Source organism: Scyliorhinus canicula, chromosome 4, assembly GCF_902713615.1.
Source record: "Scyliorhinus canicula chromosome 4, sScyCan1.1, whole genome shotgun sequence".
Taxonomy (NCBI): Eukaryota; Metazoa; Chordata; class Chondrichthyes; order Carcharhiniformes; family Scyliorhinidae; genus Scyliorhinus; species Scyliorhinus canicula.
The window spans coordinates 177,676,266-177,700,392 of record NC_052149.1 but is presented as its reverse complement, the minus strand read 5'-3'; positions in this window follow the sequence as shown (position 1 = coordinate 177,700,392).

The window sequence follows — 24,127 nt, the reverse complement described above, 5'->3', positions numbered from 1 at the left end:
CGGGAATGTAACTTTCAGGCTGTAACTGCCTCCCAGCATATGGAGCTTGCTGTCCGTGAAGTGTACGTTGCAGCAACTCCTCAAAAAAGGGGCCCAGAACTTGGAGGACACGGTAGCGCTAGCAACCTCAATGGAAGTCGCGTTTCAAAGTCTCAACTCATTCCCCACAGACCACGCGACCCCATCGTGGACCCCCGACCAGCGACTGCCCCAGGTCTGCGCCGCGTGGCCACCCACCCACTATGGAGCGCCAGCGTGCCATTTTTGTGGTCAACCCCAACACCCACGGCAGCATTGCCCGGCCCGCAATGCGACCTGCAGCAGCTGCGGTCGAAAAGGACATTATGCTAAAGTATGCCTGTCGAAATCGAAACCCTCTAACTCCCATGCAGTCCAGAGTAATCGCTCCCCCAACTTGCAGGCCCGCAGACCCCTTAATGTTGCAGCGTGTCTGCCGACTCCGCCTCCGCCCGACATGTGCGACTCATGGGGGCCGCCATCTTGGCAATCCTCCCCCATGCAGCCGACCATATGTGAGTCATGGGGACCGCTATCTTGGGCGCCATCTTCCTCTCTGCTCGCCTCGTGCGATCCACGGGGATGGCCATCTTGGACGCCATCTTCTTCATCGCCCGCCACGTGCGATCAACGGGGGCCGCCATCTTGGCCATCACCCGAAGTTCACCTCGACGACTACGACCTCCGCGGACAGTCATCACGGGGCCACTCCAGCACTGCTGATCGAGCCACCGACTACCCGCAACTCAACGCAATCACTTTGGACCAGTCTCGTCCAAAGCACCTCAGGAGCTCGATGATGTCCGTTCAAGTCAACGGATACAAGACACCGTGCCTCTTCGACTCCGGGAGCACCGAGAGCTTCGTACATCCTGACCTGGTAAGACGCTGTTCGCTCCCTATCTTCCCTGCACGGCAAACTATCTCCCTCGCCTTGGGCTCGCACTCGGTCCAAATACAAGGGCGCACCATTGCGACATTAACAATACAGGGCGCCAGCTACTCTAATTTCTAGCTGTACATACTCACAGACCTCTGCGCCCCACTCTTACTCGGGCTCGACTTTTAGTGTAATCTCAGGAGCCTCACACTCAGCTTTGGCGGACCCCTACCTCTTCTCACTATATGCAGCTTAGCGACACTAAAAATCGACCCCCCTCCACTCTTTGCTAACCTAACGGCTAACTGTAAACCAGTAGCCACTCGCAGCAGGCAGGACAGTGTATTCATTAGAGCCGAAGTCCAGCGGCACCTACATGAGGGAGTAATAGAGGCCAGTAATAGCTCCTGGAGAGCTCAGGTGGTGGTCGTCAAGACCGGGGAAATGTTCCGGATGGTGGTTGATTACAGCCAAACCATTAACCGGTTCACGCACCTCGATGCGTATCCCCTCCCCAGAATTGCAGACATGGTCAACCAGATTGCCTAGTATCGCATATTCTCCACAGTGGATTTGAAGTCTGCATACCACCAGCTCCCAATCCGCTCGGAGGACCGCCACTACACGGCGTTCGAGGCAGATGGCCGCCTCATCCATTTCCTCCGGGTCCCCTTTGGCGTAACGAATGGGGTCTCGGTGTTCCAACGAGCAATGGACTGAATGGTGGACCAGTACGGGCTGCGGGCCACGTTTCCGTACCTGGATAACGTCACAATCTGCGGCCATGACCAGCAGGACCACGATGCCAACCTCCACTGATTTCTCCAAACCGCCCAGAAACTCAATCTCACCTACAATAAGGGGAAATGCGTTTTACGCACTACCAGACTAGCCATCATCGGCTATGTCGTGGAAAACGGAGTCCTGGGCCCCGACCCGGACCGTATGCGCCCCCTCTTACAACTCCCTCTCTCTCATTGCCCCAGGGCCCGAAAGAGGTGCCTGGGATTCTTCTCCTATTACGCCCAGTGGGTCCCCCATTGTGCGGACAAAGCCCGCCCACTATTTAAGACCACACTCTTCCCACTGTCAGCAGAGGCCTGCCAGGCCTTCAACTGCATCAAGGAGGACATCGCCAAAGTGGCCATGCGGGCGGTGGATGAATCCGTCCCCTTTCAGGTGGAGAGCGACGCCTCAGAGGTCGCTCTCGCCGCCACTCTGAATCAGGCAGGGAGACCAGTAGCTTTCTTCTCCTGAACCCTCTCCGCTTCAGAACTTCGACACTCCTCAGTCAAAAAAGAAGATCAAGCCATTGTGGAAGCTGTAGGGCACTGGAGGTACTACTTCGCAGGTAGGGGGGTTCACTCTCATCGCCGACCAGAGATCGGTTGTCTTCATGTTCGACAACTCGCAAAGGGGCAAAATAAAAAACGATAAAAAGGATCAAACTCGCCACATATAATTATGACATCATATATCGGCCGGGGAAGCTCAACGAACCCCCAGATGCCCTATCCCGCGGGACATGCGCCAGCACGCAAAACAACCGATTAAAGGCTATCCACAACGACCTCTGCCACCCGGCTCACCCACTACGTCAAAGCCCGAAATCTGCCTTTCTTCGCCGAGGAGGTAAAAGCCATCACCAGGGATGGCCCGATCTGCGCGGAGTGCAAACCGCACTTCTATAGACCAGACAAGGCCCACCTGGTAAAAGATTCCCGGCCGTTTGAACGCCTGAGTATCGATTTCAAAGGGAAACTCCCCTCGACCAATCGAAATGTGTACTTCCTCAACGTCATAAACGAATTCTCCCGCTTCCCCTTTGCTATCCCGTGCCCCGATATGACCTCCCACACAGTCATCAGAGCCCTGCACAGTGTCTTCACCCTGTACGGCTTCCCCAGCTACGTACACAGTGACAGGGGTTCGTCCTTCATGAGCGACGAGCTGCGTCAGTACCTGCTCGACAAGGGCATTGCCTCGAGCAGGACTACCAGCTACAACCCCAGGGGGAACGGGCAGGTGGAGAGGGAGAACGCGACGGTCTGGAAGACCGTCCTACTGACCCTACGGTCCAGGAATCTCCCGACCTCCCACTGGCAGGAGGTCCTCCCTCATGCGCTCCATGCAATTAGGTCCCTCCTGTGCACTGCCACTAACCAGACCCCTCACGAGCGATTATTTGTTTTCCCTAGGGGCACTACCACGGGGGCTTCGCTCCCATCTTGGTTGAGGACACCTGGCCCGGTTCTCCTCCGGAAGCACGTCTGGACACATAAAACGGACCCGCTGGTAGAGAGGGTACTACTGCACTCGAAACCACACTACGCCTTTATAGAACACCCCGACGGCCGTCAGGACACCGTTTCCCTCCGGGACCTGGCGCCTGCAGGATCCACCACTACCACCACCACCGCCAAGGTACCCCTCACACTACACCCCACCCGACACCCCACGCCCTGCGCCCCCACACCTACAGGTTTCCTGCGCCCCTCTTCGCCCGTCCCACCGGTCAGAAACGAAGCTCGGACCGAACCACCCCCGGAGTACACCCTCAGATCCACACCACCCGTCACCACTCAGCTACCTGAAGAGGCTGCAACCCCAGTGCTCCGCCGATCCCAAAAGACGACTCGGCCACCGGACCGGCTCAACCTGTAGACCCGTCACCCCCGCCGGACTTTATTTTTTTACAGGGGGTGAATGTGGTGAATGTGCATCATGTAATTCAGACTGTATAGTATTGCATTCACACTGTATAGCATTGCGTCCTTGTGGGCTCTGTCTGTGAGCCGTTGCGCAGCTCTGCCCACAGGGGGAGATGAGGAGCTTGTACAGGGCTCCACCCTCTGCTCCGCCCATGGCTCCTCCCATGGCCCCTCCTACTACCGGAAGTATAAAGTGCTGCAGCCTTGTGAGTCTGCCCTCAGTTCTTCTGGTCGCAGGCAGGCTCAGTTGTAAGTCTATTAAAGCCACAGTTTACTTCCTATCGTGTCTCGAGTGAATTGATGGTCACATCACCCAGGAACATATTAAAAAAAAATAAAGCTGGAGTCTTCCTGCCTTGAGCGGCGGCAGAGAGCAGGCCGCGCACCCCAAACACTGATGTCACGAGTTCTGGACACGAGAGATATTCCTCCATGTTGCAGCTGACAGCAGTGCTGGTGTGAACTCCAGGGCCTCTGGTGAACAACCCATGAAGAAGCTGAGCACAGGAACAAAGCAGCATAAACGTGATTATGCGGCATGGGTTATAATTATGCCACTGCATGCAGAGCAACACTGGCAGATGAAAGTTTAAAACCCTCAAAACTTCAAAGACGTTTGAAGACGAAGCATGGCGAGTTTGAGGACAAACCTCTTTACTTTGTTCAACGGATGCAGTGAGATTTTAAATCATCAGCTGAACTCATCAGAAATGTAACATTGAATAACAAAGCAAATGAATCATTAGGATCAAGCAGACTCACCTGCCAATTAAAGGCAAGTGATAATGGTGGGTCGCGAAGGTCGGCCGGTTGGTAAAAATGAGTCCCGGCCAAAAAAAGTTTGAAAACACTGCTCTCGGTGTCATTTCTCCTTCAGAAGCTCAGTGGCTATTATTTGTTTCTGACAGACACGAAGTGCTGGAAGTATGCATGTGCCTTTTTATTTTTTTTATTTTTGTTTTCTTGGGCAGTTGCTAGACAGCAATCAGCTGAAAAAATACCTGTAAATTTACTCCTACATAACATAGGGATACTGAGGCCAATTATCTCCCTGTAATATCCCTTTTGAATTCAGCTACCTCATCCTTTACCAGAGATTGAAATTGGAAACCTGCTGGTTTGTAAGAACCAACTAATCCCTGCAGAACCATTGGGAAGTCTCTGCACTGATGCGAAAAGAAAATTGCTTGCTGCACGCGCCATACAGTTTTCTTTTGCCTCATTAATATTTTGTTTCGTCCATTATGTTATAATTTTTGTGATAAATGCATCAAAATGAATATTGAAGATGAGGAATGGATCACCTTTGTCAATTTCTGATGAAAAGCCTTTTTCTCCATGATTTTTCATATAAATATTGCAAGGACAAACTAATTAACTTTAAAACTGTTCTGTGTACTCATTTCTAATTAAGTAAGTTAATCATTAATAATCATATAGGTAAAATAGATGTTCCAAATGAGAAATGTCAAGTTCACTTGTCAATCATCCCCTAATCGTCCACTATTTTGGGCAGTTTGCTCAAGTTACTTTGGGACTTTCTCCTCTGTGCACAAGTGAATAGGATATTGGTATTCAAGAGCAATGTTGGACTATTTACAAAAAAATTGATCATGCTAATCTGAAGGTTCCTTTAAATAATGCTTTCGATTCCAGTCAGTCAGTCAGTCAGTGTTGGCAACCAATTCCTCGAGGGTTTCATTCAGCAGAAATGAAAACAGAAAATGCTGGAAATAGTCTGCAGGTCAGAACTGTCCTTATGGACCTGAAATATTAAATCTGTTTCTCTTTCGGCAGATGCTAAGTATTTTGCGTTTTTGTTTCCAGCGTCTACAATATTTTGGTTTTGCTTTACTCAGAGGGTTTGGTGCTGCTGCACAGGTCTTCTGACCTGTCCAGATAAAATGATGTTTGAGTTCTTAATTGCATCCTGGTACCCAGATGTCCATAAAATCATGAAGCATCTGTCTACATCAGGCATTCACGTCGGGCACCTCAATAAAGTGAACAGTTAAAATGGTGGTCATCAAGAGTTGAGGGTTGTAAGCCACATTGATTGATTTTAGTATCTATGCTGTGATAGTCCTTGTTGTGTTCACTCTGGGGTAACACGGACTGCAACACGATGCAGATAGACTACAAAGCATACACCAAACGTAGGCGTTGATTCAATACGGCTTATTGAACTTCTATAACAATGCACACAGCTGGCTGTGAGTTGACTCTCTACTACTCTAAGTAAACTACCTCTAGCTATCTAGACCAGGCTAGCTCTGATCCAGAAGATGCTGCCTGCTATGTACACGCTGACTGTCACTACAGTTTTCCCCAGTGGAAACTGGCGGAGTGCTGATGCCTCATGTGTTTTATAGTTGGTGTTCTGTCTGGTGATTGGTTGTGTTCTGTCCTGTATGTTGATTGGCTCACTTGGGTGTCTGTCACTGCCTGTCTTTACCTCATGATGTGCATGGGTGCATATTATGACATCTCCCTTTAAAAAAAAATCCTCCGTGCCGATCCAAGATGGCGGCGCCCGTCGGCCGCACGGGCTGGGGGGTGAACAAGATGGCGGCGCCCGGGGGTTGCACATGGCGTCGAGGGCCCAAAATGGTGGTGTCCGGGGATCACTCATGGCGGTGGGTGATGGGGGCAATGAGGTCCATTGGCCGCACGGGGCCCTAGAGGAACATGGGGGGGGGGGGGACCCGCAGTCACTGTTCGGAACGGCAGCGACCGACTTTGATCGGCAGACGGCCGCAAAGTGGACCTTCTTGCCGCAGCCTTTACAGGTTGCGGTGCGGGCCGGGCAGCGTGGGCGGGGGTGCTTGGCCTGACCGCAAAAGTAGCAGCGGGGCCCCGTGGGTTTATCGGGGCGTCCCGCGGCGCAGGTCTGGGGTGGGTCTGAGTCCGGAGGGGGTGAGGGGGTCGCGTGCCACGCTGCCCAAGGGGCCGTCGCACGGCCGGGGGCATACGCGCGGACGTTGCGGTCAGCGACCTCTAAAGAGGATGCGAGGGTCCGTGCCTCAGCGAGGCTTAAAGTGTCCTTTTCCAGGAGTCTCTGGCGTATCTGGGATGATTGCATACCCGCAACAAATGCGTCTCTGATCAAAAGTTTGGTATGTTCAGCCGCAGAGACTTGCGGGCAGGCGCAATTTCTCCCCAGGACAATGAGGGCCCGGTAGAATTCGTCGAGTGACTCACCGGGGAATTGCTGCCTCATAGCCAGGAGGTGCCGCGCGTAGACCTGGTTCACCGGCCTGATGAAATTTCCCTTCAGCACGTCCATGGTGGCATCATAGTCAAGTTCATCCTCTATAAGAGAGTAGACGGCGGTGCCCACGCACGAGTGGAGGATGTGAAGTTTCTGTTCCCTGGTCGGGCGGTTTTCTGCTGTGGTGAGGTACCTGTTAAAACACGCCAGCCAATGTTTAAATGTTGCTGACGCATTTGCGGCATGCGGGCTGATTCGGAGGCATTCTGGCTTGATCCGTAGCTCCATTTCAAAATTCTAGTGTATTAACTTGATGCACCATCGATCGGACACGAGGCGAGAGGTAGTTCCAAACAACAGGCTTTAATACACTAGATATGTGCCCGGCAGTAGACGTACAGAGAAAGACCGACTGCCATCCGGTACGTGTTCTTACACTCCGCCACGTAGGCGGAGCTACCTACCTCTCAGCCAATCGGCAGGGAGGCACATGACCAGCCTCAGCCAATTGGCAGAGAGTCACATGACTTGCCTGGGCCAATGGGCAGTGAGTCTTCTGCACCAATGGCAGCTTGGTTCTACAGTACCGTAATCTCCCTAGTCATACTACCACAGTGGTCTCTTCTTGAATGTTGACGAGTTGTTCGTCGGATGCCGGGAGGGTGCTGGCACACATTGCACCTGTACCCCAATTTGGTGGATGAAGTCGAGCTGTTCACAGGGCGAGGGGATGGCACGGTTTAGGGCATCGGCAATGATTAGCTCCTTTCCAGGTGTGTAAACCAGAGGTGCGACGGCAGAGTCTCTCAGTGTAGTCTGTGTTGTAGGTCGACTTGAGTGGGTTGGTGATCTGTAGCCCTTTCGGGATTTTGTCGGCTTTCTTGCATCTTTGTAGAAGCTTGATGTCAGTGTCTATATGCACGATCTTCTTGGAGATCCTCTCCACTTTGAGCCGGCAGTTTGCGGTGTCGATGGTAGCCATGATGTGGAGATGCCGGCGTTGGACTGGGGTGAGCACAGTAAGAAGTCTTACAACACCAGATTAAAATCCAACAGGTTTGTTTCAAATCACTAGCTTTCGGAGCACTGCAAATTCCTCAGGTGAATGAAGAGGTAGGATCCAGAAACATATGTATAGACAAAGTCAAAGATGCAAGACGATACTTTGAATGCGAGCATTTGCAGGTAATTAAGTCTTCACAGATCCTGAGAGAGGGGTAATCCCAGGTTAATGCGGTGTGAATTGTCTCAAACCAGGACAGTTGGTAGGATTTCGCAAGCCCAGGCCAGATGGTGGGGGGTGAATGTAATGCAACATGAATCCCAGGTCCCGGTTGAGGCCGTACTCATGTGTGTAGAGCTTGGCTATAAGTTTCTGCTCAGTGATTCTGCGTTGTCACCGCCCTGAAGGCTGGCTTGGAGAACGCTTACCCGAAGATCAGAGGCCGAACGCCGGCAGCCCACTCATGCCCATGGGTTTCCCAACTTCGTCAGTTGGCCACAATGGGAGACCCCATTGGCCATCTGCGGGAATGTAGAATCCCACTGCCGCGGGGGCGCACCCGGCCAGAAAATGTGGCTGGTGGACTGGAGAAGCCCACTCCATGTTTTTTCATTGCATGGTGGATTAAATGTGTATTTATGAGGTCTTTCTCTGCGTAAGTCCTGGGAAGTTAAAATGTTTTTGAATCACATCATCTCAGCTCCGTATATTATGACAATGCCAGAATAATCCTCTTTGTGCTATCATTACCATGTCATTATTGTACATAGCATTGTCATCACTGGCTGTAATGAAACACTGGCAGGTGTCCACATTTTCCAAACAAACCCAGCTAAAATACATATAATTGCTTTTGAATCTATTATGGAATTATTAGGGGTAGATCTGATCAAACTAAGTCATATGGGTATTTTGCATAGTTTTTGGAGGGCAGCAAAACACAAGTGGCACAGTGTATGTTAGCTCAAAAAGTGATGCAATATATCGGTGGGATATTATTATGGGTGGGATTTTCTGGCCCTTCCTGTTATGGGATCGTCCGGACCCAACAAAGGCAATCCGCCCTTCACGGCGGGCCTGGCATGCCACGCAAAATGCTGTAGACATTGGTGAGACAGGATATGCGCCAGCGGCCAAAGGCAAGTCGTCGCTACCACTGAAAACACATGGTGGGGGGCTGGGAAACCCCACCACATGTATCCAATTGTGCTGGACATGAATTAATAATGTTGATGCTAACAATAGGTGCCAAATATGGGAATGTGTTCCATTATAAATAATAACATTTTAGACTTGAGAGACATATGGGCGGGATTCTCCCATAAGTTTCCGGATGGCCCGCCGCCGCCGCCAAGAGCGGCGCAAACCACTCTGGTGTCGGGCAGAGTGCAGAGGATTCCGCAACTTCCGGGCGATAGGCCGGCGCCAGAGGTGTTGGCGCCACGTCAACTGGCGCCGAAAGACTGCTGTGGGCCGGAACGAATTGGCGCATGCGCAGGGGGTTTCTTCTCTGCGCCGGCCATGGCGGAGCCCTATAGAGCCGGCACAGGCCTGCCTGCAGATCGGTGGGCCCCGATCGTGGGCTGGGCCACCATGGGGTCCTGCTGTGATGGACCATGTCCATTTCACGCTGGCGGGACTGGCCGAAAATGGACGGCTGCTTGGCCCATCGGTGCCCGGAGAATTGCCAGGGGGGGGCTGCTGCCAACGGCCCCTGACCAGCACGGCGTGATCCCCGCCCTGCCTGAAAACCGGCAGCGGAGAATTTGGCAGCTGGTGTCGGAGCAGCGGGGCGGGATTCACGCCGCCCCCCCGGCGATTCTCCGACCTGGCGGGGGGGTTGGAGAAACCCGCCGAGAGAATCCATCAAAAATATAAAACATTATCTTATTTGTTGATCTATATGGTATGTACGTAGGGCTGGATTTACTTCTTCTAGATAGGAGTTGCAATTTGGGTTATTTACCAATGTCACGGTCCACCTCTCGAGTGGCCGTGGCCAACCAGGCTGACCCCATGGCGAGGTAGAGGGGGCAGGTCTTGAGCCTCTTTAAAGAAAAAAATTGAGTGGGCGTGGCCTAAGCTGTGACTCTGGCCGGCAGGGGCTGATGGAGCTGTCAACTGGTGCCACAGAAATCTTTAAAGGGCGCCCTGATTAGCACTGCAACCTAATGGCCCCCAGCTCCCACTGCAAAGGTATTGGGGGCTCTCCCCCTCACAATGATCAGTGGCACCATACTGCGCCCCCCCCCGACAATCACCACCAGTACTCCCCCCCCACCCTCCCAGTGTCTGCTCTGACCCCTCACCACACATAAATGAACCCTCCCACTCGGGCCCGCCCCTAGCACTACACCCTGGCATTGTCAGGTTGTTAATGCCAAGTTGACACTTCCAATCTGGCAGTGCCAACCTGTACTGGGGGCAGTGCCAGGAGACTGCACGGGAATGTCGTATTTCTCCAGAGGGCTACACTTATCTCTGTGCCCATAGAGGGATCCCCTGTACTACTTCTCGTTTGGCCAAAACTATTGTAAACCTCACCAACGTGACATCACGTATGAATATTTAGTGAGGAGGGGGAATCATGTGGCAGGGAGTCTGTTAATAATATTTAAAATCATGCAAATGCATTAAAATGAAGTTCTCACGCTTTGTGGGGACAGCCAGGGGTGGGGAAAATTGTGAAACGCGATCTCGTCAGTGAGAATCATGTTTCCGATTCTCACGGAATGTTCCGCCCACATCGCCAATCCCATGCATGCCAAGTGCAGCCTTAAAGTCTCTCCCATAGTTTTGAGTCCATATGACTCTTCAGAACGGAAGAGAGGTAGAAATATGATGGGTTTTACACTATTGAAGAAAGGGTGTGGAGCAGGTGGAGGCTTTATATTGCAAGCCCAACTGATAATCTTCAACTGGCTTCCAGTGTAATTCTGAGCACAATCAGGATTGTTTAGCAAGTGCTGTCCAAATGCAGAATCACATCTAAGGTTGGACACAATGGCCAGGATTTTCCAGGCCTGCATGGCAGGATCTGCCGCAGAGATGTGGCAGGCCAGCCACCAATTGATTTTCAGTAAGACCAGATGATCCTCGTGGCAGACAGGGCCAGAAAATCCCAACATATGTTTTGAGCTTTGCAAATACAGCCTGGTTGGGCACAGTCAGCATTTTGACTCGTGTGAACAGCCAAAGGGACGTGCTCTTTTATACAATCGGCAGTCGCTGGGACGTTACGCCTACATACCTGGCATCACACAAGCAGTGAATTTCATACAGCACATTGCTCATTATTCTTGTGATAGGTGGAACATCTTTTTAGCTTGACAGCCGGATCCTGTTAGTGAAATATACTACTCATGTTGATTAACTTCCAGAGTATTCTGAGGTAGATTAGGCACTTTTCATTGTGGCCTTTGGTCCATTCATGACTTTGCACAATATGCAGCAAATAATGATCAGTAAGATTTGTCCACTCCATTCAAAGGTGAATTTGAGCACAGATAGATCATTGAGGTGAGAAGGAAATCTTCACATGCAACTGAAGATTCAAATATAGCAAATGTACCAGCTGATCAGGATAGCCATTATCTCAAAGGTTGGCTTGACCCACCCTATTTCAGCATCTGTGAGAAAATGGTTCAGGCCCTATTTATGAGGTTGCTGATAAGGCCAATAGTAGGTGGAACTGTAGGAATCCCAAAGTGTATATTGACCAATGAAAGTAAGCTTGTGGCATAAAGTAGTCGAGAACCCATTGTGCGAGTTCCCAACTAGCACGTTGAGGAAAGGGAGCTCATTTGACTGCTCCATTTCAAAGGTGGATTTGAGCGTAAATGGATTCTATTATGGCGTTTTAGGCTAGTGCACTAAAATTGATTGGGAGTAGGTCGATTTGATCTTAGTTTCAGACTAGTTTGGCACAACATCGTGGGCCGAAGGGCCTGTACTGTGCTGTGCAGTTCAATGTTTTAATGTTGAACACGCATTGCTATTGATATGCAAATCTTGTATCGTCTTTGAAAAGGTGAAGAAATCCTTCATCATGTACGTGGAAAACTTGCTCAGAACTAGTTGTGGCAACTTGCCTAACTGTTTGGTCAATTCATATTGTGCAGAACCAGTCATAAAATGATAGGGCGTAAAGGGACATCATTTTTGTGTGTCATGCGAGTGTATGTATGGGCTGCCCAAGACACACAAAAGTTTCATATCTCTTTTCTTCAGCAATACTGAAAAATGATTACTTTTGGGTTAATGTATAATAGAATAATCCTCCACATTTTTCCTGCAAAATGTCAAACCATGGAAACAATTATTGTTTATTTTATCCAAAGTTTATTGTTTAATTCAAAATGATTTATTTTTCAAACAAATTCAATTGTATAATTTTTTCTGTAGTTGATAATCACAGCAGTGTTTTATTAAAGGTTAACTTTGCTCTGTAAACATTTATTGCAAGCGCATGAGAGCTTTGCGCTTATCATTGTTTTGTTCTGTAATAACCCTCACGAGACCCATGGGGATGACCAGAATTAATCTCACCGTGGGGCTGGTGGAATACAAGCATTCCTGCTGATGTTGGAGGCCTGTCAATTGGGGCTCATGGAATCAAGCATTAAAAGCCGGCCCGGATTGGTACCGGCATGACCCGTACTCCCAGTTGGGACCTATATGGAAGACCTACAGACAAAGATGGCTCAGGGCCATTCTTTCTCGAAGCTGGACATGAGTCATGCGTACCTTCAGCTGGAGTTGGACACAGTGTCCAGAAAATACGTAACCATTAACACCCACAGCGGATTGTATGATTGCACCCAGCTCCCATTTGGAGTACTGTCCGTATGTGCATTTTTCCAGTGGGTTATGGAAAGCATTCTTCAAGGGCCACCCAGGTTGGCTGTCAAGCTGGACGATGTGTTGATTACAGTAACCTCCGAGAAGGAGGAGAACTCCTTCGCTGATTCTTGGAAGTAGGTGTCTGTCTAAAAAGAGACAAGTGCGTCTTCCAGGCAGGAGAAGTCATATATCCTTACTATTGACAACAAGAACTATAGTGAAATATACAGCAAATACAACTGGTTGACTGTTATCTAATTCCTAATCCCCTACTTTCCCCCACTCTCTATATATATACACACACACACACACAGAGGGGAAGAGAGGAGTGAAAACTAATAAGGAAAAGGATATAGAGAGCTGGATTCTCTGTTTCTGTGGCTAAGTGCCGCTGCGAATGGAGAATCCATGGGAGGTTCACAACAGGAAAATCGGCGTGAACCCCTCACCAATTCAGGTACCAGTGAGGGGCTAGCACTGACGCCGTGTGAAGCTCCTGTGGATCGCACCAAAACCGGCCGGAGAATGGCCGGGTCCCAGGCTGCGCAAGCGCAGGGCTGGCGACCTGCAGCGGTCACGCAGTAAAATGTGGCACAGCCATGCACGAACCCTAACCCGTCAACTGTGACCCCACAGCCCACCCCCCGGCCAGCAGCACGGATCCCGACCGAGTGTGGCAGCGCTGGACACTGTCTCCAGCCGGCACGCCGGGTTCCCAACCTCTGGGACCAGACATGGTCCGCGCCATCGGGGACTCGGCCCATTGGCGGAGGAGCGTCATGGGTGGTTCGGCCGATGATGCGGCAACAGTGTTGAAATGAAAATGAAAATCGCTTATTGTCACGAGTAGGCTTCAATGAAGTTACTGTGAAAAGCCCCTAGTCGCCACATTCCGGCGCCTGTCCGGGGAGGCTGGTACGGGAATCGAACCGTGCTGCTGGCCTGCTTGGTCTGCTTTAAAAGCCAGCGATTTAGCCTGGTGAGCTAAACCAGCCCCTGGTTTAGCTCACCAGGCGCATGGTGCACATTTCAATGATGCCAGATTGGAGAGGGTGGAGCAAGGCGGACCAGTGTCAAACCGGTGCCACCCCTGATTCATTCTCCGCCCGATCGCCGATCATGATTTTGGCATTGGGTTAAGGAGAATCCAGCCCAGAGCCTTTGTTTCAGATGATTGCCCCTGGGCATACCTTCCTTCAAACCAAACTTTCATTCATTCAGGTTCTCTGTAGGTCCAGGAGGACAGCAGCTCTGGAGAGAGAGAGATTGAATGCAGGCACTAAAAGCCTGAAAATCTGAAAATCAGACTAAAAGTCTGAAAATCATCCCACATGCATAGGACACAGTCACCACCTGTTACTGGGCAGAATAAAGCCTTTTGGCCAATTTATTCACCACTAACCAACCAATTGAACTGAGTCGCACCCCATCTTTTGTGTGCCACAAAGTCTGAGTTCTCTTGTGCGAACACGAGCACCAAATATTATGTTGCAACTACTCTCTCTGCTGCCTGCCGTAAAGATACATGTCCATTAAGCATCCATGGAGCAAAGATAAAGAAAGGGGAAATAAGGGAATCAACAGTAAGGACTCTTATACCGCTGATAGCTGTAGCTTCGACCAATAAATCCAGCAATGGGCATAGCTGCTAGCACGTAAGAATATACTCTTGAGTGTCGCCCAGGTGCGCAGTTTGCGAATGTGGATGCTCTTAGCCAAAAAGACCTTACATTGGCAAAATGCGCCACTCTGTCCTACACGCAGGACTTCAGGGGAAACTTCCAGAACAACTGCAAGCATTTTCATCTGTAAGCCAGGGAGCACAACTCTCCAGTGACCAGGGCCCAGGTCTGCATGAGATGGGTGACGCTACATCAGATATGGCTATGGAATTCTCAACACTTTTGGAGGACAGTATGGTCAGGGATTCCTCCGATGGTCGGCATAAAAATGATGCTCCCCGACATGTTAAACACCCCTGATCCAGTCCCACCCCAGTTGCAAGCACAACTGTGCGCAAAGTGGCGAAGGAAACCTCCTCTGCAGCCAGCAATAGAGGGACCTTGGGGGGGGGGGGGGGGGGGGGGATGTAATAACCCTCACGAGACCCACTGGGATGACCCAATTGGTCTCCCCGTGGGGCTCGTGGAATACGAGCTTCCTCACTGATGGGCGGAGGCTGGGGCTCATGGAATCAACAATTAAAAGCCGGCCTGGATTGGGACCAGAATGATTGGTAGTCCTGGTTGGGACCTAGTGCTGAACGCTGCATTGCTCGCTTTTCTTTTGGTTGGAAATAAATCTCCATTTTAATCACGTTCTCGGGTCTCCTGAGCTTTTATACCAACGAAGGAGTTGACTTAGTTGCCCCCAATCCTTGAGCTCATGAGCTGGACATTAAGACATGTGAACAAGTGAACAATTTAGTTACCCCCACGCACCCCCCCCCCATACTCATCCCACTCCCCAATCAGTAGGAAGTATTCATTTTCTGTATCTCGTCACCCCATATTGGCTTGGGTTATATCAGGCAATCCAATCCGCAGTCATGTCCTACCATTCTGTGGCACAACATATAATCACCACGCCGCTGGCATATAGTACTTTGCTTTAGTGATGGTTGAATTAAAAACGCTTTAAGATTTATTCAGGATTGCACAATGAATTTCAGTCCTGTCAAAATCTCTCCATTTTGGTTCGAGTTGCTGCATTTAGTTTTTTTTTTAAATGGCTCTGATTTTTGATTCATTTTCACAAAAAAAAATAAATGAAGTTCTATACTTCTGAATGGATTTGTTAAATATTTCAATCACCTCAATCAGAGATCTGACTCCTGCTGCAGCCCTTTTCTTTGCAGCTTTAACATTTCCACCATGGAAGTGCAGCTGAGTTCAATTCTTGCATTACCCTGTGAATAATGGATCAGAAGAGTAATCTCCTTCCTCCCACGCATCAGCTGCACCAAGTGACACTTCCCTTGTCTACATTCACAATCATGGGTCTCTCAGAGCTACTGAATTTGAAGTACTGTGCTAAACTCGTGTCCATTTATAAGGTAAATTAATAATGACACAGTTGCATTGCCACATCCCTTCCTCACTGCCAGCATTCATCAGCCAAAGGTTTTCATTTAATTTTGACACATTGGGTAAGTTAAAGCTAGGATAACCAGCATTTCTCTGGAAAGGGACAATGCCATTTTACATAAGTATGAATAAACTAATGGGTGATTTGTCATTCCAAACTGATTTGGCTTGTGTGCAGCTGGAAAATTCTGCTGTCAAAATTTCTGTGCTACTTAGATGATTGGAAACTGAAATAATGCCTTGTTTTTCTTTCACCGTTGCCAATGACACATATAATTAGGATAGCCTTCCCTTTCAGATTGTCTTTGTTGTGAGAGTGTATTCTTGAGAGTGTTTTGCTTCTGCAATCTGCTTCAGCCCTTTGATGCAGGCAAGAGCTGAAAGGAAACGCGAGGGCCCTTTCTGTACAGAGGTAATAAACCATATGAATGTTTTATCGATCATTATCTCAGCGGGAGCTCTTTGGGGGCTTGGCAAACCAAGGTGAGGCCCGTTCCTTAAGGAAAAGGAGAAGCATTAATATGATCAACTTGCATCACTGATCTGCATATCTGAATGATTTCAGAACAGAATTGGTGGAGAAACTGCCCATTTCATTCATTCCCTATACTGTTAGCCAGAGGTTATTTTATGTAGAAATAGAGACGCTGGGTGGGATTCTGCGTTAATGCGACTAAGGGCTGGATTCTCCGATTTTGCGGCTATGTCCGGAGGAAGCATCTGGTCTTATGACCAAAACGTGGGCGCCGCCCCGCACCGATGCTTTGCCCGATGAGGGGCTAGCAGCCGCGTCATGTAAAGTCCCCGGCTTTACCTGCAGATACAGACGGAGAATGGCCGGGCCTGTGGCTGCGCATGTACAACATGGCACAGGCCGCAAGCAGACCCGGCCTGCCAGATAATACCCCCCTGTAACTGCCCTCGCCACCCCCGGACCATCCCTCACCAGCCCCCACAGCCTCCAAATTAGACTCCCTGGCAGCGGAATGGCTCACACCTAACCCCCCCCCCCCGACTGTGGCGGCGCTGGACACAGTCCGCAGCTGCCACGCGAGGTCCCCAAGAACTGAGAAGACACGTGACCGATGCCATCGGGAAGTCAGCCAATCGGGGGCGGAACATTGGGGGAGGGCCTCAGGTGACATCCTGAGACCTTTCCAATGGCACGCAGCGTACTCAGCGATTACGCTATTTTTGAGGGGGTGGAGCATACGAAAAATGCCACCGCCCCCGATTTCGGTGTGAAAACGGATTTTCCGGCCAATCGCCGAACCCGATTTCAGCGTTAGTAATCGGAGAATTCCGCCCTGAGTTTTGACGCCAATGGCGAATCCATGGACTTTTACGACACAAAAACCAGGGCCGCACCTGGACTGATTCCACTACTGTTGAAGGACTAGCACCGGTGCCGCTTAGAACACAATCAATTCCAATGAAAAATGGTGTGGGATTCGCCGGGTCCGTGATGAACACTCAGGAGGCTGACAAGCTGCAACCGCACATATGCATTACACTCCCCATACACACTCATCCCAGCCAAAAAGATGGCACTAGTTGTGCTGGAGTGTGCCCACAGAGCTGATGGGTCGCCTGCGGCTAGAGGGCACCCCTGGAATGGCCCTGGGAGACACGAATATGACCCGTGGCACCAGGTTCAAAGTGGGCTTTTAGGGGTGTGTGCAGCTGCATGGCTGCCTTGCCGGCTGCGGCAAAGGTGCTAGTGCACGTCCACTCTGACCTCACAGCCCACTTGTCTGCACAATTGTCTGCACACGATGGCCATGTTGGATACTTTCCCTATCCCCTCTCGTTCCCTCAGCAGCCGCCACGCCGGTTTCACGATTTTTAAAAGGCAAGTGGACCACGCTGATGGGAACTGTGCGCATCGGAGGCGGAGAATCGCGGAGGCCCTGGAGAATACCGGGTCGGGCCCGCTAATGTTATGCAAATAGTGCCTACTGTACGTACGGAGTGAAATGCATTGATGCCATTTTTGAGGTGACGAAGAATCGCAATTTCGCGTCAAATCGCCACCTGCTGCGCTTTTGTCATCGGAAGCTATTCTCCGCCCAATCACATTTCCCGTTTTTGGCGCAGCTAACGGAGAATCCCGCTGATTGTATGAGAAGCAGAAGAAAATCCTGCAAGAACAAAGAATTAAAAAAGAAAGCGACCCTTCTCCACAAGGGAATTGTCTGAGAAATTACTTTACTTAGACTGGTGGGCTCAATGTGCTTGGAAAATGTGAGTTTTTGCTGACATTTATGCTGACTAGAGGATTGCTTGGTTTGAACTGGCAAAATCATGTATGATGGTTTGCAATAAAGGAATGATTTATGATTTTAAATGAGTGCTGGGTGTGAGGTGTTGATCCTAATTCCAAAAAGTAGCTTTCAGCAATATATTTCCAGTAATATAGATGACCGTGTCCTGGGGCCATCAGTTCAGAGCTGAATACTCACACATAATGGGGCGCAAATCCTCTTCTGTTGAGGAAATTCTGGGTGAGGCCAGAAACATGGGGCGGGATTCTGCCATCTGACGGCAGAGTGTTGAAGCCGTTGTAAAAACCGGAGGGTTTAACGACGGCGTCATCGAACCACTAAGTGTAGTGATCCTCTGCCCTACAGGGGGCCGGCACGGCACTAGAGTGACTCACGGCGCTCCAGCTGCCAATACCGGCGGCAAACGTGCACCGCGGGTCTGTGCATGTGCAGTGCGACCGGCGCAAACTCGCGCATGTGTGGTAGCTTCCTTCTCCGCGCCGGCCTCGACACAACAAGGCGTAGGGCTACAGGGGCCGACGCGGAGTAAAAGAGCTCCACACCAGGGGAGGGCGGCCTGCCGATCGGGAGGCCCCGATCGCGGGCCAGGCCACGGTGGAGCCCCCCCTCCGAGGTCCCGCCGAGTAAGACCACACGTGAACGGCGCCGGCGGAACTCGGGCTTTCTTGGCGGCCACTTGGCCCATCCCGGGCGGAAAATCAGGGGGGGAGGGGCGCGTAGAGCGGGCTCCGACTGGCGGCGGCCAATCGCGCCGCCGCCAATGGCACCAATTCTCTGGTGATGGAGAATCAGCGGACTGGCATTGGGGCGGTGTTGCGCAAATCGCGCCCAGCACGGCGATTCTCCGAACCGGTACGGGCTGAGCGAATCTTGCCCCCAATTTCTGCTGGGCGCTAACAATTTGCAATGTTCCTGGGCCCTCTCCCAGTATATGTAACAGTGTCACAATGACAGTGCAAAACATGCCGATCTTCCAAAAAATTGCATAGTGTGGGAGGATCATGTCGGGAAAGCTATCTGGGAAAAAACTGAACCTGACACTTTGCCATTTTTGGGAAAACATTTACCCATCGCTGTGTGGGTAAACAAAAACCTCTGTGTTGGTAAATAATAACCGCTGCATGTGTAACAATAACCGCTGTGTGGGTAACAATAACCGCTGTGTGGGTAACAATAACCGCTGTGTGGGTAACAATAACCGCTGTGTGGGTAACAATAACCACTGTGTGGGTAACAATAACCGCTGTGTGGGTAACAATAACCGCTGTGTGGGTAACAATAACCGCTGTGTGGGTAACAATAACCACTGTGTGGGTAACAATAACCGCTGTGTGGGTAACAATAACCGCTGTGTGGGTAACAATAACCGCTGTGTGGGTAACAATAACCGCTGTGTGGGTAAATAATAACCGCTGTGTGGGTAACAATAACCGCTGTGTGGGTAACAATAACCGCTGTGTGGGTAACAATAACCACTGTGTGGGTAACAATAACCGCTGTGTGGGTAACAATAACCGCCGTGTGGGTAACAATAACCACTGTGTGGGTAACAATAACCACTGTGTGGGTAACAATAACCACTGTGTGGGTAACAATAACCGCTGTGTGGGTAACAATAACCGCTGTGTGGGTAACAATAACCGCTGTGTGGGTAACAATAACCGTTGTGTGGGTAACAATATCCGCTGTGTGGGTAACAATAACCGCTGTGTGGGTAACAATAACCACTGTGTGGGTAACAATAACCACTGTGTGGGTAACAATAACCGCTGTGTGGGTAACAATAACCGCTGTGTGGGTAACAATAACCGCTGTGTGGGTAACAATAACCACTGTGTAGGTAACAATAACCGCTGTGTGGGTAACAATAACCGCTGTGTGGGTAACAATAATCGCTGTGTAGGTAACAATAACCGCTGCATGTGTAACAATAACCGCTGTGTGGGTAACAATAACCGCTGTGTAGGTAACAATAACCGCTGCATGTGTAACAATAACCGCTGTGTGGGTAACAATAACCGCTGTGTGGGTAACAATAACCGCTGTGTGGGTAACAATAACCACTGTGTAGGTAACAATAACCGCTGTGTGGGTAACAATAACCGCTGTGTGGGTAACAATAACCACTGTGTGGGTAACAATAACCGCTGTGTGGGTAACAATAACCGCTGTGTGGGTAACAATAACCGTTGTGTGGGTAACAATAACCGCTGTGTGGGTAACAATAACCACTGTGTGGGTAACAATATCCGCTGTGTGGGTAACAATAATCGCTGTGTGGGTAACAATATCCACTGTGTGGGTAACAATAACCACTGTGTGGGTAACAATAACCGTTGTCTGGGTAACAATAACCGCTGTGTGGGTAACAATAACCGCTGTGTGGGTAACAATAATCGCTGTGTGGGTAACAATAACCGTTGTCTGGGTAACAATAACCGCTGTGTGGGTAACAATATCCGCTGTGTGGGTAACAATAACCGTTGTCTGGGTAACAATAACCGTTGTCTGGGTAACAATAACCGCTGTGTGGGTAACAATAACCGTTGTCTGGGTAACAATAATCGCTGTGTGGGTAACAATAACCGCTGTGTGGGTAACAATAACCGCTGTGTGGGTAAATAATAACCGCTGTGTGGGTAACAATAACCGCTGTGTGGGTAAATAATAACCACTGTGTGGGTAACAATAACCGCTGTGTGGGTAACAATAACCACTGTGTGGGTAACAATAACCACTGTGTGGGTAACAATAACCACTGTGTGGGTAACAATATCCGCTGTGTGGGTAACAATATCCGCTGTGTGGGTAACAATAACCACTGTGTGGGTAACAATAACCACTGTGTGGGTAACAATAACCGTTGTCTGGGTAACAATAACCGTTGTCTGGGTAACAATAACCGCTGTGTGGGTAACAATATCCGCTGTGTGGGTAACAATAACCGCTGTGTGGGTAACAATAACCACTGTGTGGGTAACAATAACCGCTGTGTGGGTAACAATAACCGCTGTGTGGGTAACAATAACCGTTGTGTGGGTGACAATAACCACTGTGTGGGTAACAATAATCGTTGTCTGGGTAACAATAACCGTTGTCTGGGTAACAATAACCGCTGTGTGGGTAACAATAACCGCTGTGTGGGTAACAATAACCGCTGTGTGGGTAACAATATCCGCTGTGTGGGTAACAATAACCGCTGTGTGGGTAACAATAACCGCTGTCTGGGTAACAATAACCATTGTGTGGGTAACAATAACCGCTGTGTAGGTAACAATAACCGCTGTGTGGGTAACAATAACCGCTGTGTAGGTAACAATAACCGCTGTGTGGGTAACAATAACCGCTGTGTGGGTAACAATAACCGTTGTGTAGGTAACAATAACCGCTGTGTGGGTAACAATAACCACTGTGTGGGTAACAATAATCGCTGTGTGGGTAACAATAACCGCTGTGTGGGTAACAATAACCACTGTGTGGGTAACAATAACCGCTGTGTGGGTAACAATAACCGCTGTGTGGGTAACAATAACCACTGTGTGGGTAACAATAACCGCTGTGTGGGTAACAATAACCACTGTGTGGGTAACAATAACCGCTGTGTGGGTAACAATAACCGCTGTGTGGGTAACAATAACCGTTGTGTGGGTGACAATAACCGCTGTGTGGGTAACAATAACCGCTGTGTGGGTAACAATAACCGCTGTGTGGGTAACAATAACCACTGTGTGGGTAACAATAACCACTGTCTGGGTAACAATAATCGCTGTGTGGGTAACAATAACCGCTGTGTGGGTAACAATAACCGCTGTGTGGGTAACAATAACCACTGTCTGGGTAACAATAACCACTGTCTGGGTAACAATAACCGCTGTGTGGGTAACAATAACCACTGTCTGGGTAACAATAACCACTGTCTGGGTAACAATATCCGCTGTGTGGGTAACAATAACCGCTTTGTGGGTAACAATAACCGCTGTGTGGGTAACAATAACCGCTGCATGTGTAACAATAACCGCTGTGTGGGTAACAATAACCGCTGTGTGGGTAACAATAACCGCTGTGTGGGTAACAATAACCGCTGTGTGGGTAACAATAACCGCTGTGTGGGTAACAATAACCGCTGTGTGGGTAACAATATTCGCTGTGTGGGTAACAATAACCGCTGTGTGGGTAACAATAACCATTGTGTGGGTAACAATAACCGCTGTGTGGGTAACAATAACCGCTGTGTAGGTAACAATAATCGCTGTGTAGGTAACAATAACCGCTGTGTGGGTAACAATAACCGCTGTGTGGGTAACAATAACCGCTGTGTGGGTAACAATAACCGCTGTGTGGGCAACAATAACCACTGTGTGGGTAACAATAACCGCTGTGTGGATGACAATAACCACTGTGTGGGTAACAATAACCGCTGTGTGGGTAACAATAACCGCTGTGTGGGTAACAATAACCGCTGCATGTGTAACAATAACCGCTGTGTGGGTAACAATAACCGCTGTGTGGGTAACAATAACCGCTGTGTGGGTAACAATAACCGCTGTGTGGGTAACAATAACCACTGTGTGGGTAACAATAACCGCTGTGTGGGTAACAATAACCATTGTGTGGGTAACAATAACCGTTGTGTGGGTAACAATAACCGCTGTGTGGGTAACAATAACCGCTGTGTGGGTAACAATAACCGCTGTGTAGGTAACAATATAACGTTACAAATATATTCTCTAGGTATGTTCAAATTTGTAATCTCCAGCAGGATTTGCTGAAGGGTAAAATGGCTTTCTCTTCTCTCTTCCCTCTCACTTATTATTTGTCTAAAGCCTATAGTTACATCTCTGGAATTGACAGCTAAATCTCTGAAACCGGCTCCTCCCCACCATTCCTGTCATTTCTTGCCTTACTCCTTCTTTTCTTTTATCTGTGTCATTTAATTTCCTGTTTTGTCTTGTCCTAGGTGAAACCCTCGTCTATTTTTCCACAGTATAATATTGTTCAAGGAAAAAGCAGGTTCAGTTGAAGATAATTGTTGCACAGAAGAAAACAAGGTTCAGTCATTTGCTCACTTCCATGGAAACGTTCTTCTCAGTTCTCTGCGAACCAGTAATTGTCCTCTTATGAGGAACATCAAAACTGAAATGCATTTTCACCAATAATGGGTATTTCAGACTTCAGGTAATGCATTGCCCTTATTTTAAAGAGTACTTTAAATATTCAGCAGTGGATTCAGTCAGCTCATTACACTGTATGAGTGCCTTGGGATACTTTGATTGAAATCATCATTTCCAAAAGCTATAACCCAGCATCATTAGCTTGAGGAAAAGCCTCTGAAATATACATTTTTATGTATATTATTATAAAAACTTTTCGCCTAAATGCACTGTCTGTCTATAATGCTTTATCCCTGTTACAAATTTCCCCATTAGAAATTCCAATGTCCATCTTCGCAGTGGAAAATGTCTATGCAAATTTACCACCTTGTAATTGCATCTTTCTGTTCATAGTGGCATCTTCTCAGTCTGCGCTACATATCATTGGATCAAACCACTTGTCCTGATTCCCAAATTGCTGTAATTTGCTTCCTATTTGATTTGATGTTGCTATGTTTTATTAAAAAGAAAAAAGACAAGGACAGAATGAAGGATTGAATCACATCTGTACATCCTGGTACAATTATTCCTGCCTCTTACCTCTGCTTCACCGAAGATTGCACGAGATCTTGGGCTAACCCTTCCCATCCCCTGCAATGTGCAACACAGTAAGAACCTTGGGGTGGATTTTTTCCTTGCTGTCTTACTTGAAGCAGGCGACTTCTGTCATGCTGTCTTGTAGGGACCTGGAAAACTGACAAGTTCTCTATCGTGACAGCCATGATGGGGCTGGTTTAGCACACTGGGCTAAACAGTTGGCTTGTAATGCAGAACAAGACCAGCAGCATGGGTTCAATTCCCGTACCGGCCTCCCAGAACAGGCGCCAGAATGTGGCAGCTAGGGACTTTTCATAGAAACTTCATTGAAGTCTACTTGTGGCAATAAGTGATTATTATAATTATTGTTATTATCTGGAAGTCGATCTGATTGACAGGCTTGA